The sequence below is a fragment of the Cuculus canorus genome, chromosome 2 (genome assembly GCF_017976375.1).
Source record: "Cuculus canorus isolate bCucCan1 chromosome 2, bCucCan1.pri, whole genome shotgun sequence".
In the NCBI taxonomy this organism is placed as follows: domain Eukaryota; kingdom Metazoa; phylum Chordata; class Aves; order Cuculiformes; family Cuculidae; genus Cuculus; species Cuculus canorus.
Window position 1 is genome coordinate 101,987,455 of NC_071402.1, and position 9,869 is coordinate 101,997,323.

At 39.6% G+C, this 9,869-nt stretch overlaps 1 long non-coding RNA gene across 1 annotated transcript; it reads right to left on the reverse strand.

The window, feature by feature from the left end:
• Positions 1-362: 362 nt before the first annotated feature.
• LOC128851483 (uncharacterized) lies at positions 363-8,387 on the reverse strand. Its single transcript, XR_008448856.1, has 3 exons — positions 8,300-8,387; positions 2,085-2,145; positions 363-500 (listed from the first exon to the last, which is right to left on the reverse strand). It is a non-coding gene; the product is annotated as an uncharacterized LOC128851483 (long non-coding RNA).
• Between the last annotated feature and the right edge of the window lie 1,482 nt (positions 8,388-9,869).

A 9,869-nucleotide genomic window follows, 5' to 3' on the forward strand; every position in this document is an offset into this window, starting at 1 on the left:
ACTGCACTGTTAGACAGATATACTCATGTTTGCTTTGGTAAATGCAGACACCGGTTTTTTTTTCTCATGATCATAGAACCACAGAATTTTTTGACTTGGAAAGGACCTCTAAAGATGGATTGTGTAAGTGGGTTACTAGGGTATAAGTGAGACTGATGTGAGGCTGACTTAGGCTTTCATCTCTGCAGGATCCCTCTGATCACCCTATCAAGCTCTTTTTCGTCTTCCCTGACATTGTGTAGTCTACTCACCTCCTCTTGCACTTTCTTAACTTGGCCACATAGCTCCTCAATCAGCTTATATCTCCTGCAGGCAAGATTCAAATTTCAAGATTCAGCTTTCAAAGTTTATGCCACGTTATAATTTTTCCTCCTTTTCTACTTCTCTCTGCACCATGCAGCATGAAAGAACGCATAGCATTTAAAGATTACTTAATGAAATATGGTGCTTATCCTCTCCTTGAGGTGTTTGTATCGAGGGAGAAATAAGTCCTGTGGTAGCTAGACAAGAAAGATATACAAGTAATGAAACATTAGACACCTGGGATTTCATGTAGAGCACATTCTGATTTTACAGAGGTGAAAATCACATCATCTTCTATAATATTACTCCTGATTTGTGCTGCAGTAACTGCAAGGAAAATTCAATCTATGTTGTGATTCACAAGCAGTCTAATGAAAATTGTCAGGGCATAGCAATGGCTGCTTGCTTGTTAAGGGACAGGGATCGGAGGATCAAGCATGAAAACGTGAACAATAGGACACAGGTCTCTTTTGCCAGGGCCCCATCCCACAGCCCCCAGAGTGAAAAAAACATGGAAGGGCCAAGGGTGACAGCTGGAGTTGGTCAAGAGTCTGGGTTGCCAGACAAGTTTGTGGTGATAGGACAGGGCTGATCTCAAGCTATATCATCAGTCTGCTAGTCAGGGCTTGGATCACTTAGAGCATGCCTGTGGCTGAGCTGGAGATCAGCACTCCTACAGTATCAGTGGGGCAGTAACTAACAGCCCCAGGCTGAGCAGAGCTATGATGGGCTCCCTGGCCCTTGGGTATGCATGGTGAGGGACTTCATGTGAGGTTGGTCAGGGCCAGAAGGCCTACTGGTGAACTCAGGGCCCTAACAAAAACAATAAATGCCATGTATAGTATTTTAGGTTGTGAGGCTGCAGAAAGTTAGATTAGATTAGATGGTGATTTCTCAATCTAAAATCTGTGGCAAGAGCTCTCCTCTCAAATGCCTGCCAAAACACTACCAGTTACAACAAAGGAAATATTGAAGCAATTTCAGTCTTTCTCTGGCAAGTGGACGTAACACATGGGTCTAGTTTAAACTATGCAATTTTCCAAACTAATTATAGCATCTAATTAAAATTTCCATCAATAATTCCCAATACTAATTTGAAAGAATGCAAAAGGCTCTAATTTTACTTTATTAAATTTCCTTGTCTACTTGATTTTTAATAAGAAATTTCAAGGGCATATGTATTGGATCAGGCAGAGATTTTTGAACATACCAGCTACAAAAAGACCCATACTTCCACCTTCAATATGTAGCATTGCACTTCCTGGCCACACTCATTTCTCAATAGCTGAGAGCACAATTAGGCCTTCACTACTCAATTAGTTCACCTTGTATCTTCCTCTTCCATTGTGGCAAATGGCAGAGTGTGAAATGCATTCACATGGTTAAACTTTCTTCTTACTAACAAAACAGAAACTTCATCCATGTTGCCTATTGGGACCACTGCCTTTGGACCAACAGTATCCTTTGAATGTTGCTTGGGAGCATGCTAGATGGCATAGATCAAATCATGCTAGGGAGAGCAACAGGAATTAAGCAACATGACTGTTCATATGATTGTGCTTCAGATTGGTGGAGAAATAAGCTTTAGGTCCATAAAAGTGTTGATTTTTCTCTGGGGCCTGATGTGTCTCTTTGCTCCATGTCTCCACCACAATGAAGGGTGCCCAAGTCTGTAGATACACAGCAAGTTCCTTCCCTGTCTCTTGAAGCTCCTTTCAGCCACATACATTCAGATGCTCTCAGCTGGCACCATTGTTTCTCTTTTCACAGAGTCCTCTTACCTTGACCAGAGCATAAAGTAGTCAGGCTTCTTTCAGGTACCCAGAAACACACTTTTCATAGCTAAAGAAAGAAACATGAAACAGCATACATATTTTTACCACCCATCATGACACTTGCATTAATATTTAATTTGATTTGAGTGGGTAGGAAAGTGTTAAAGAAGAAGCTGCTCATTTTAAACTTCTTGGATGTACTTCATCACACACAGGCTTAGGCATTTGTATTAATCTAAGGAATTTCATTTCTAAGGCCCTCACCACTCAGTACAATATTTTCACAGACTGCATGAGCTTGTGAATCAATCAGCCGCTATGTTATTTCTACAAAAGATAACTAGTAAATTCATATGACAAAACCCCAACAAAATGGTGGAATTAAGGGCAGCACCTGCCATCTGCTAGTACTGCCATTACATAGGGCTAAAGATAGCATGAAATATTGTGGTTTCCTCCTAAGAAACATGTCACACTGGAGCATAGGGACTCCTGCTCACTGCACAGAAGGGTGGTTTTGTGTGTAGCTTGTAAAAATCCACAGTTGTGTGTTTTATTTGTGTGTGGGAATTTTCGGTTATTTTTGTTCTCATTTTGGTTTTTTTTAAAATATGTTTCTGAAGTGTTTAATCTGTTTTCTTCAGTTATTCTCTTAATCTGGACTCAATAAAAATTGAAGGGTTTCATTAAAAAGGCTTTTATATTTTATCACTATTAACAGGAGTTATTGTAAACCTCACATATTCTCCATCCTGTTTGTTGGAGTTCTTCCATGCTAGCAGGCAGAGTACATCCATTGTTTCACCACTCTCACCCTAAAAAATGTCTTCCTGATATCTAATCTGAATCTACTCCCTTTTAGTTTAAAACCTTTACCCCTTGTCTTATTACAACGTGCCCTGCTCAGAAGTTTGTCCCCATCTTTAAGTATGGAAGACTGCAATAAGGTCTTCCCACAGCCTTCTCTTCTCCAAGCTGAACAACCCCAACTCTATCAGCCTGCCTTCATAGCAGAGGTGTATGATCCTTCTGATCATTTTTGTGGCCCTCCTCTGGACCTGGTCCAACTGGTCCATGACTTTTTTGTACCGAGGGCTCCAGAGCTGGACATAGTATTCCAGGCAGCGTCTTATGAGTGTGGAGTGGAGTAGAGGGACAGAATCACTTCCCTTGACCTGCTAGCCATGCTTGCTTTGATGCAGTCCAGAATACAGCTGGCCTTCTGGGCTGCAAGCACACATTGCCAGTTCATGTCCAGCTTTTTATCCACCTTCTCCACCAAGTCTGCTCTTAACCCACTTATCTCCCAGCTTCTTTTAATATTGGAGGTTGTGCCTACCCATGAGCAGGACCTTGCACTTGGCCTTGTTGAACCTCATGAGGTTCACACAGGCACACATCCCTCTAGTATGTCAGATAATGAGACAAATGACAGAATATCTATTAAAGTGTTTTCCTAAATTGCCACATCCTTTCATCTGCTTTCCAATACCACTTCAGTTGTGGTGATCTCACAGTCACAGCTACAATTTTGTCAGTCTACAGGTATCATATCTATTGCCACAACAAAATTCATGTTATATTCTTAAAAATAACATTAATTTTTTACAGCAAGCTCCACTTTGTAGAAACCATACTGAAAGGAAGGATGAATGTATGTTATAGCTTATGGTATATAGATTGATATGCACTATATACATACACTTACAGATACTTGTTCTTAACCACATCTGTAATCCATAGTCTAAGCATTTTTTGTTTGACTATAGAAATGCAAAATCCTAGAGAGAGGTATTTTTTTGGAAGGCTATGGTCAGAATATGTGCCTCATAATTAAAACGGCATATTATGGATACCATATTTCTGTTACCTTCTTGGATCAACAAAATCCACTGTTCATGGTACTCTGCACTGAACCACCTGTCTCTTCCACGTGTCAGTTTGTGTTTATTCCTCAGCATAAAACTAGTGAAAGAAGTTTGGCTACCTAACATCCTCTTATCAGTGAGAATCAAGTCCTGAGATTTCCATTTCAAAAGTATATTTTATTGCTACAGTGAGTAGCTTAGCTCAGCTGAGGAGCAAGTAGATTTTATTTCATTTAGAAAAGATGATGTCTGAGGAGAGACGTGACTGTGATCCACCGAGAACTGCTGGGAAAAAAGGTCTGTTTCTGTGCTGCAGGGAGGTTATAGCAGCAGTAAATTCTCAGGATGAAGAGAGATTTGCAGGTGCAATATGCCAGTTTGCTACCGACCAGCTAAGGCCAGATGAGTCTACTCAGCATGTCAACATCGTTTCTTATCCCATACATAGCTTTGTAGTATGTGTCAAAATCTGCTCTCAACGATTGCTTTACAAGCAAGATGTTGAACAGTTTTTACTCTCCGAGATAGACAAACTCCCAAAGAGGAATATCTTTTCCCAAAAGACCTTAACTTTCTGCATTACAAGTGAAAGTGCTTTCTGCACGTAGCTTGTAAGGCTGTAGCAAGTACTGCCATAGGCGATCCCTAAGGATTCTGTTATTCAGCTTCCTACACCTTATGAGAGGAGACAGCTTATGACCCTTCTAAAACCTCACCTCCCTCAGACTGCAGAAAAGCTCATTGTTTAAAGCCTGAGCAACAGGAAAATCTCTTCCTTCCCAGAAAGGAAAAACATCAGAGAAGCAAAAAAATGATCAGAGTACTGCAGCAAGAGTCTTCATGTCCAAAGGCAGGTTATTGTCTTTGCACACGAACCCATGCAGATCCTGCAATCATCCAATTCTTGCATCTTCCCTCCCTTCCGGGTATGGAGTTTACCAAAAAGAAGCAGAGTTGAACGAGCAATAACAGAATAAATTATAATACATTATGAGAGTGTGTATATTTCAATTTTGCTCCTACTTTAAGCTTTAAGCTCTTGTGAAAACACAGATAATGCCAATTCAAAGGACTCTTACTGCTTCAGTTTTTCATTAGTGTACGTATGTGATGAAGAAGCCTGAAAGGCTAGATCTCTAGCTGGTGTTTATCATTATAACTCCACTGACATAAGATGAATGCTATCTATTTACAGCAGCCTTGGATAACCAAAGGCAGTGTCAAAATCTGGTTGTATATTTGCAACTTAAAGAAATTTATCATGTACCATTATACTCTCGTACTCTCAGTTCTGCATATACAAACTGGTTTAATTTTCATAGAGACCATCAACATCATTGTCTTGGATTCTTGAAATGGTGTTGCTAGTAGTTCACACAGGGAGGTGCAGGTCTGTCCTCTGCTGCATTTGTCCTGTGGCTGTGGAGTCACCTTATCCAGGTCATTGCAGCAGAGAAGCCTGCAGGCAACTCTGACTTGACATTAGATGCTGTGCCACTTGCACATCCTTGCCTTTACCTAAAACTGCAGACAGAAGTTCTCTTGTGAACATATCTTTTATTTAAAGTGATTACTAGAGCTGATTTGTCTTAAGAAAATGCTGTAAAATCTTGCATGACCAAAATGGAGTAACCTTTCCATGGACAAGATCCGCACGATGAGCCCTCTTCAGATGCCTGGGTTTTGCTGCTCAGCTCAGACTTTCCAGTCCTCTCCTTCTTTACAGTTTTAGCTCTAATAAATGGCATTTTTAAGCAATACTTTACAGTGTCTGAGTGCTTTTCTTAATAGGATCTGTGGCACAATGGGCAAGCCAGACTTGTCTAGGCCAGTCTTGCAAGAGGAGGCAAACACCGAAGTCACAGTGAGTTCACAAAAGCGAGCAGTTCAACTTGAACAACTTTATCTTGTAAGACAGATGGTGATAGTCTAATGCTTAAATCACCTCAGTGACACCTGGGGCAAGGTGGAGCCCTCAAGGCCTGATGCTGCTTCAGTTAAAAGAGAAGCAACCCCAAAAGCACATATTTATCTTCCTTCCCTGAACATGTGACAAACTGCTGAGTTTCACTTCTGACACACTGCAGGCCTTGCCAAGGGCCAATGAACACACAATAATTCACTTAGTCCCACCTCACCAAGAGGCATCACAAAAGTATAAAATTGGCACCTGAAAACCCCTTTTATTGGGAAGGAGGAATCAAATGACCATGGTGGGTCTGGACCTCTCTTCTGTCCAAGAAGGGAGGCCTTTTTAGTAAGAGTTGTGCCTCCAACTTTGTCAGGTGTTACCAGGAAAATAACTAGTAACTCGAGTTTCAGTAGTAATGCAGCAAGTGAATTTCCGAACAGCAATTCTGAACTTGTTTGATCTGTCGCTTTAAATAAGTTACTTATTGCTTCGGCATTGCAAAATTGCCTCAGTGGAAGTCCTTGGGAGGGCTCTGGCAGGCTCTGCAAAGCTGTTTAACTGCACTGGTGACAGCCCTTGAGGCACTCTGGTAGCACTTATTAACCCTGTGGATGACAGTTCATGAGGAGACTCTCACAGGTGGCGCTAACTCTGACTGGTGGCTGTATCTTCACCTAGTAGCCTCGTAGAGAGGGAGTAAGGAAGATCATATAATCCTTTTGTCGTAAACCACTGTGAAAACCTGGGGGTATGGCCAGACCCAGCTTCACCTAGGCTGTCCTCTGAGGGGAAGCTTAGAAAGCAAGGGGATCTGTCCTAACCCTTGTGAAAATGGGAGAGCCTCCCTTGGCCACATATCAGAGTTGCTGTCTATTTACATAACAGGATCGTAACGAACTAGCAGGTCCCAGTGCAAAGGGCTAAACCAGTGGTTTAATTTCCTGAATAACATCACCATTTAATATCACTCACTTATTAAAAGGGTGCTTTTCAAGATGAAATTGTTAGCAAGAGTATAAATTTTACTATTTAGAAGCCACCTACTTTGGCTGAGTACCTTATCTACAGAAATATTTTGTATGAAAACACTGCAGCTACACTAATTTTTAATCAAACTAGTAGTTCACCTGAAAATATTTTACAACTAATCACTTGATTTTTCATCATTCATTCATTCATTCATTCATTCCAGAATTAATATTTAAGCTGATTCTATATCACATTGTGAAATTAGTGTGGGTGTGGTGTTTTAAACCAACTTGTGTCAAATGCCTGAACTATTACTAAAGCAAGAAAACATTCTTGCTGGAAGTGACATTTTAATATTAATTTTAATATTAATTTTTACTAAAGTATCCCAAGCCCTGTAGCAGGTCAGTTTAACATGCACCAAAAGTTTTCTCCATCTGAAATACATATTGGGAACAAAAAATAATGCTTAGACAGCACTTCTGAACATCATCGGTAGGTGTTTAATTACAAGATAAGATTTTCTAGTTGTTTCCATGTTCTACAGCTTTTCAAAACCAGCCGTCAGCAGCAGATCTTCTGCCCTCAGCACCACTGAATTTACTAGTGATACATTGCCACAGATGGGAAGGAGGCTGGGCTGTGAATGTACATCATGTAAAAGAAATTCCAGTTCTCATAAATCATTCACTCTTTAGAGCGCCCCTGATCACATGCATTAAGGCTCTGTGTAATAACCATTATTCTGAGAAACCACCAAGCTGGGTGGAGTCTTGAAAAACGTCATTACAGCTTGTCACAAACCCTAAGAAATCCCAACAAACATCCATTAATTCTGGATAAGTTCTTTGGTGCAGCAGCAGTAATTTGAAGAACACTACTCTTCCCTAGAAAGGGGCCAAGAATTTTCAGAGTTTGCCAGATGGTGGGATAAGAGAGAAGTTGTTTGCTGGGTGAATGGATCACTGACCCACCCTTGGAATTAGATTTGTACCTTGAGATTTCCACCTTCTTCTTCTCCAATACATCTGCCACCAGAAAGGTTGAACTAGAGCCACAGGCACCAGGTGTGAAAGCATAGGACCTGCAAGCAGGCATGGCAAATTCTGCTACTTCATTTCCATTCTGCTTTTACAATGGTGCAGTTGAAATATTTATTAAATCTATAGTGGTCACATAAGCAGAAAAAATAGTGGTTATAGTCATTAGGAGGGATTGTAGCTTCATGGATTTGATGGGCTGGGGTTTGAGGAAATATTGTGGAAAATAAAATCTGTTTAAGGTTTAATTGGAGAAGAAGGGGGAACTAAAAAAGTGATATTGAAGAGTCCATATATTATATTATATTATATTATATTATATTATATTATATTATATTATGTTATATATGAGCTGCAGTATTATGAAGAGTCCATATTATACACAAAATTTATATTTCGAAATTATGTCAAAATGAGGACTGAAGAGCTCACCTGAGCGATTCAGAATCAGGGACTCTTCCACCCTTCATGCAGTGACTCAGGGAGCTTAGAGCTGCAGTAGTCATGAGGAAACTCCGGCCAACAGAGCTACAGTCCAAACTGGAGTGGTTCAGCATAGTTCCATCCATCACTGTCAAAAGACAATTACAAATTTAAAAGATAAATAGCTAGTCTGAAGTCTAACTGCTGACATTCTAATATATATACATTAATAAAAATTTTACCCATCTTAGTTTCTTCTTATATAAATATATTTCTATTAAAAATATTTTTTGTTATAAAAAGGTGTAGATAGGTGTAATACATAAATACTTAGTGGGCATTCAGGTTCCTAATTATCCTAGTTTGTGCCCTTTACTGAGACGTCTCTTCTGTAAACTTCCAGTAAACCACATTCTAACAAGTTCATTGGGAATTAAGGCAGGCACTGCCAAATTTTACTGATGGGAGATGCTTCAGAGTAACTGGCTTGGTAAAGCTCTCTTCACGTAATTCTCCTCATCCTATGTGTTTGGTCAACAAGAATAAGATGTATATGTCAGAAATATCTCTCAGTCTAAATACTCCACAGAATTTCTGGTAGCAGTATTTCTGCTGCACTTCAGCTCTTGGAAATACTACAGTGAAAATTAACAGGATCATTTTTTGTAAGGGGATTCAGACGGAACTGCTTTTTAGAAAAAGGATAATAAAAAAGATGCATCTAGATTAACTTACTTTCTGTCAGAGGGCTTAGAACAGGAAATTCAAAGTACTTTTTTCCCTACAATTCATTGCAGAAGATCTTTTCTGGACTGTGACATCTTTCTTCACCCACAGCACAGAGGTAGACTCTTACTACATGGGCAAGGAAACTAGCTACTTAGAAACAAGGTCTTCAGCTCATCTCAGTTTATTTTACAGAACTGTAAAACTCAGTTTATTTTACAGAACTGTGGGATTTTCTCCCCTGGATATGTCCATGAATCTCCAGAAAGTTTTAGAATTCACATTTCCTTACATCAAAAGTTTGCACAGCTTAGTTATACACTGTGTGAACTGCCAATCTTTTTTTTTTATACCTGATAAATGCAAAGTTAATTTGATTCATTTATTACCATTCATCTCATACTGTTAGTTGCCATTCTGAAAATCTCCTATAAGTGGTGAGAAGTACTGTTCTGTGAAGTGTGCTGTCAACTCACTCTAATTCTGGGAGATTTCAGAGACTACTGTACAGCCACGAATGACTTCACTCAACTCTGAAATGAGGATTACTTCAGGAATTACACTTGACTCCTGCATCATAAACTATATTATTTTTAAGGAACTGAAGGGTGAAGTGATATATATTTTAAGTGTTAAGGGAAGACAGATATACAGACAGTATTTGTCTTATGGCTGTGGTGTATTTCCTGCCAAAAGAGCCCAAGGAGTTCTGAAAAATAATTATTTTCCTATGACAATAATATCCAGCATATCTAAAACACTTATCCTAACTGTATATCAATGTGTTTCCCAAATGTATCCATTGATTTATACCCAGGGATTCTAAGCCTCAGAGTGATTAATTCATTCTTAA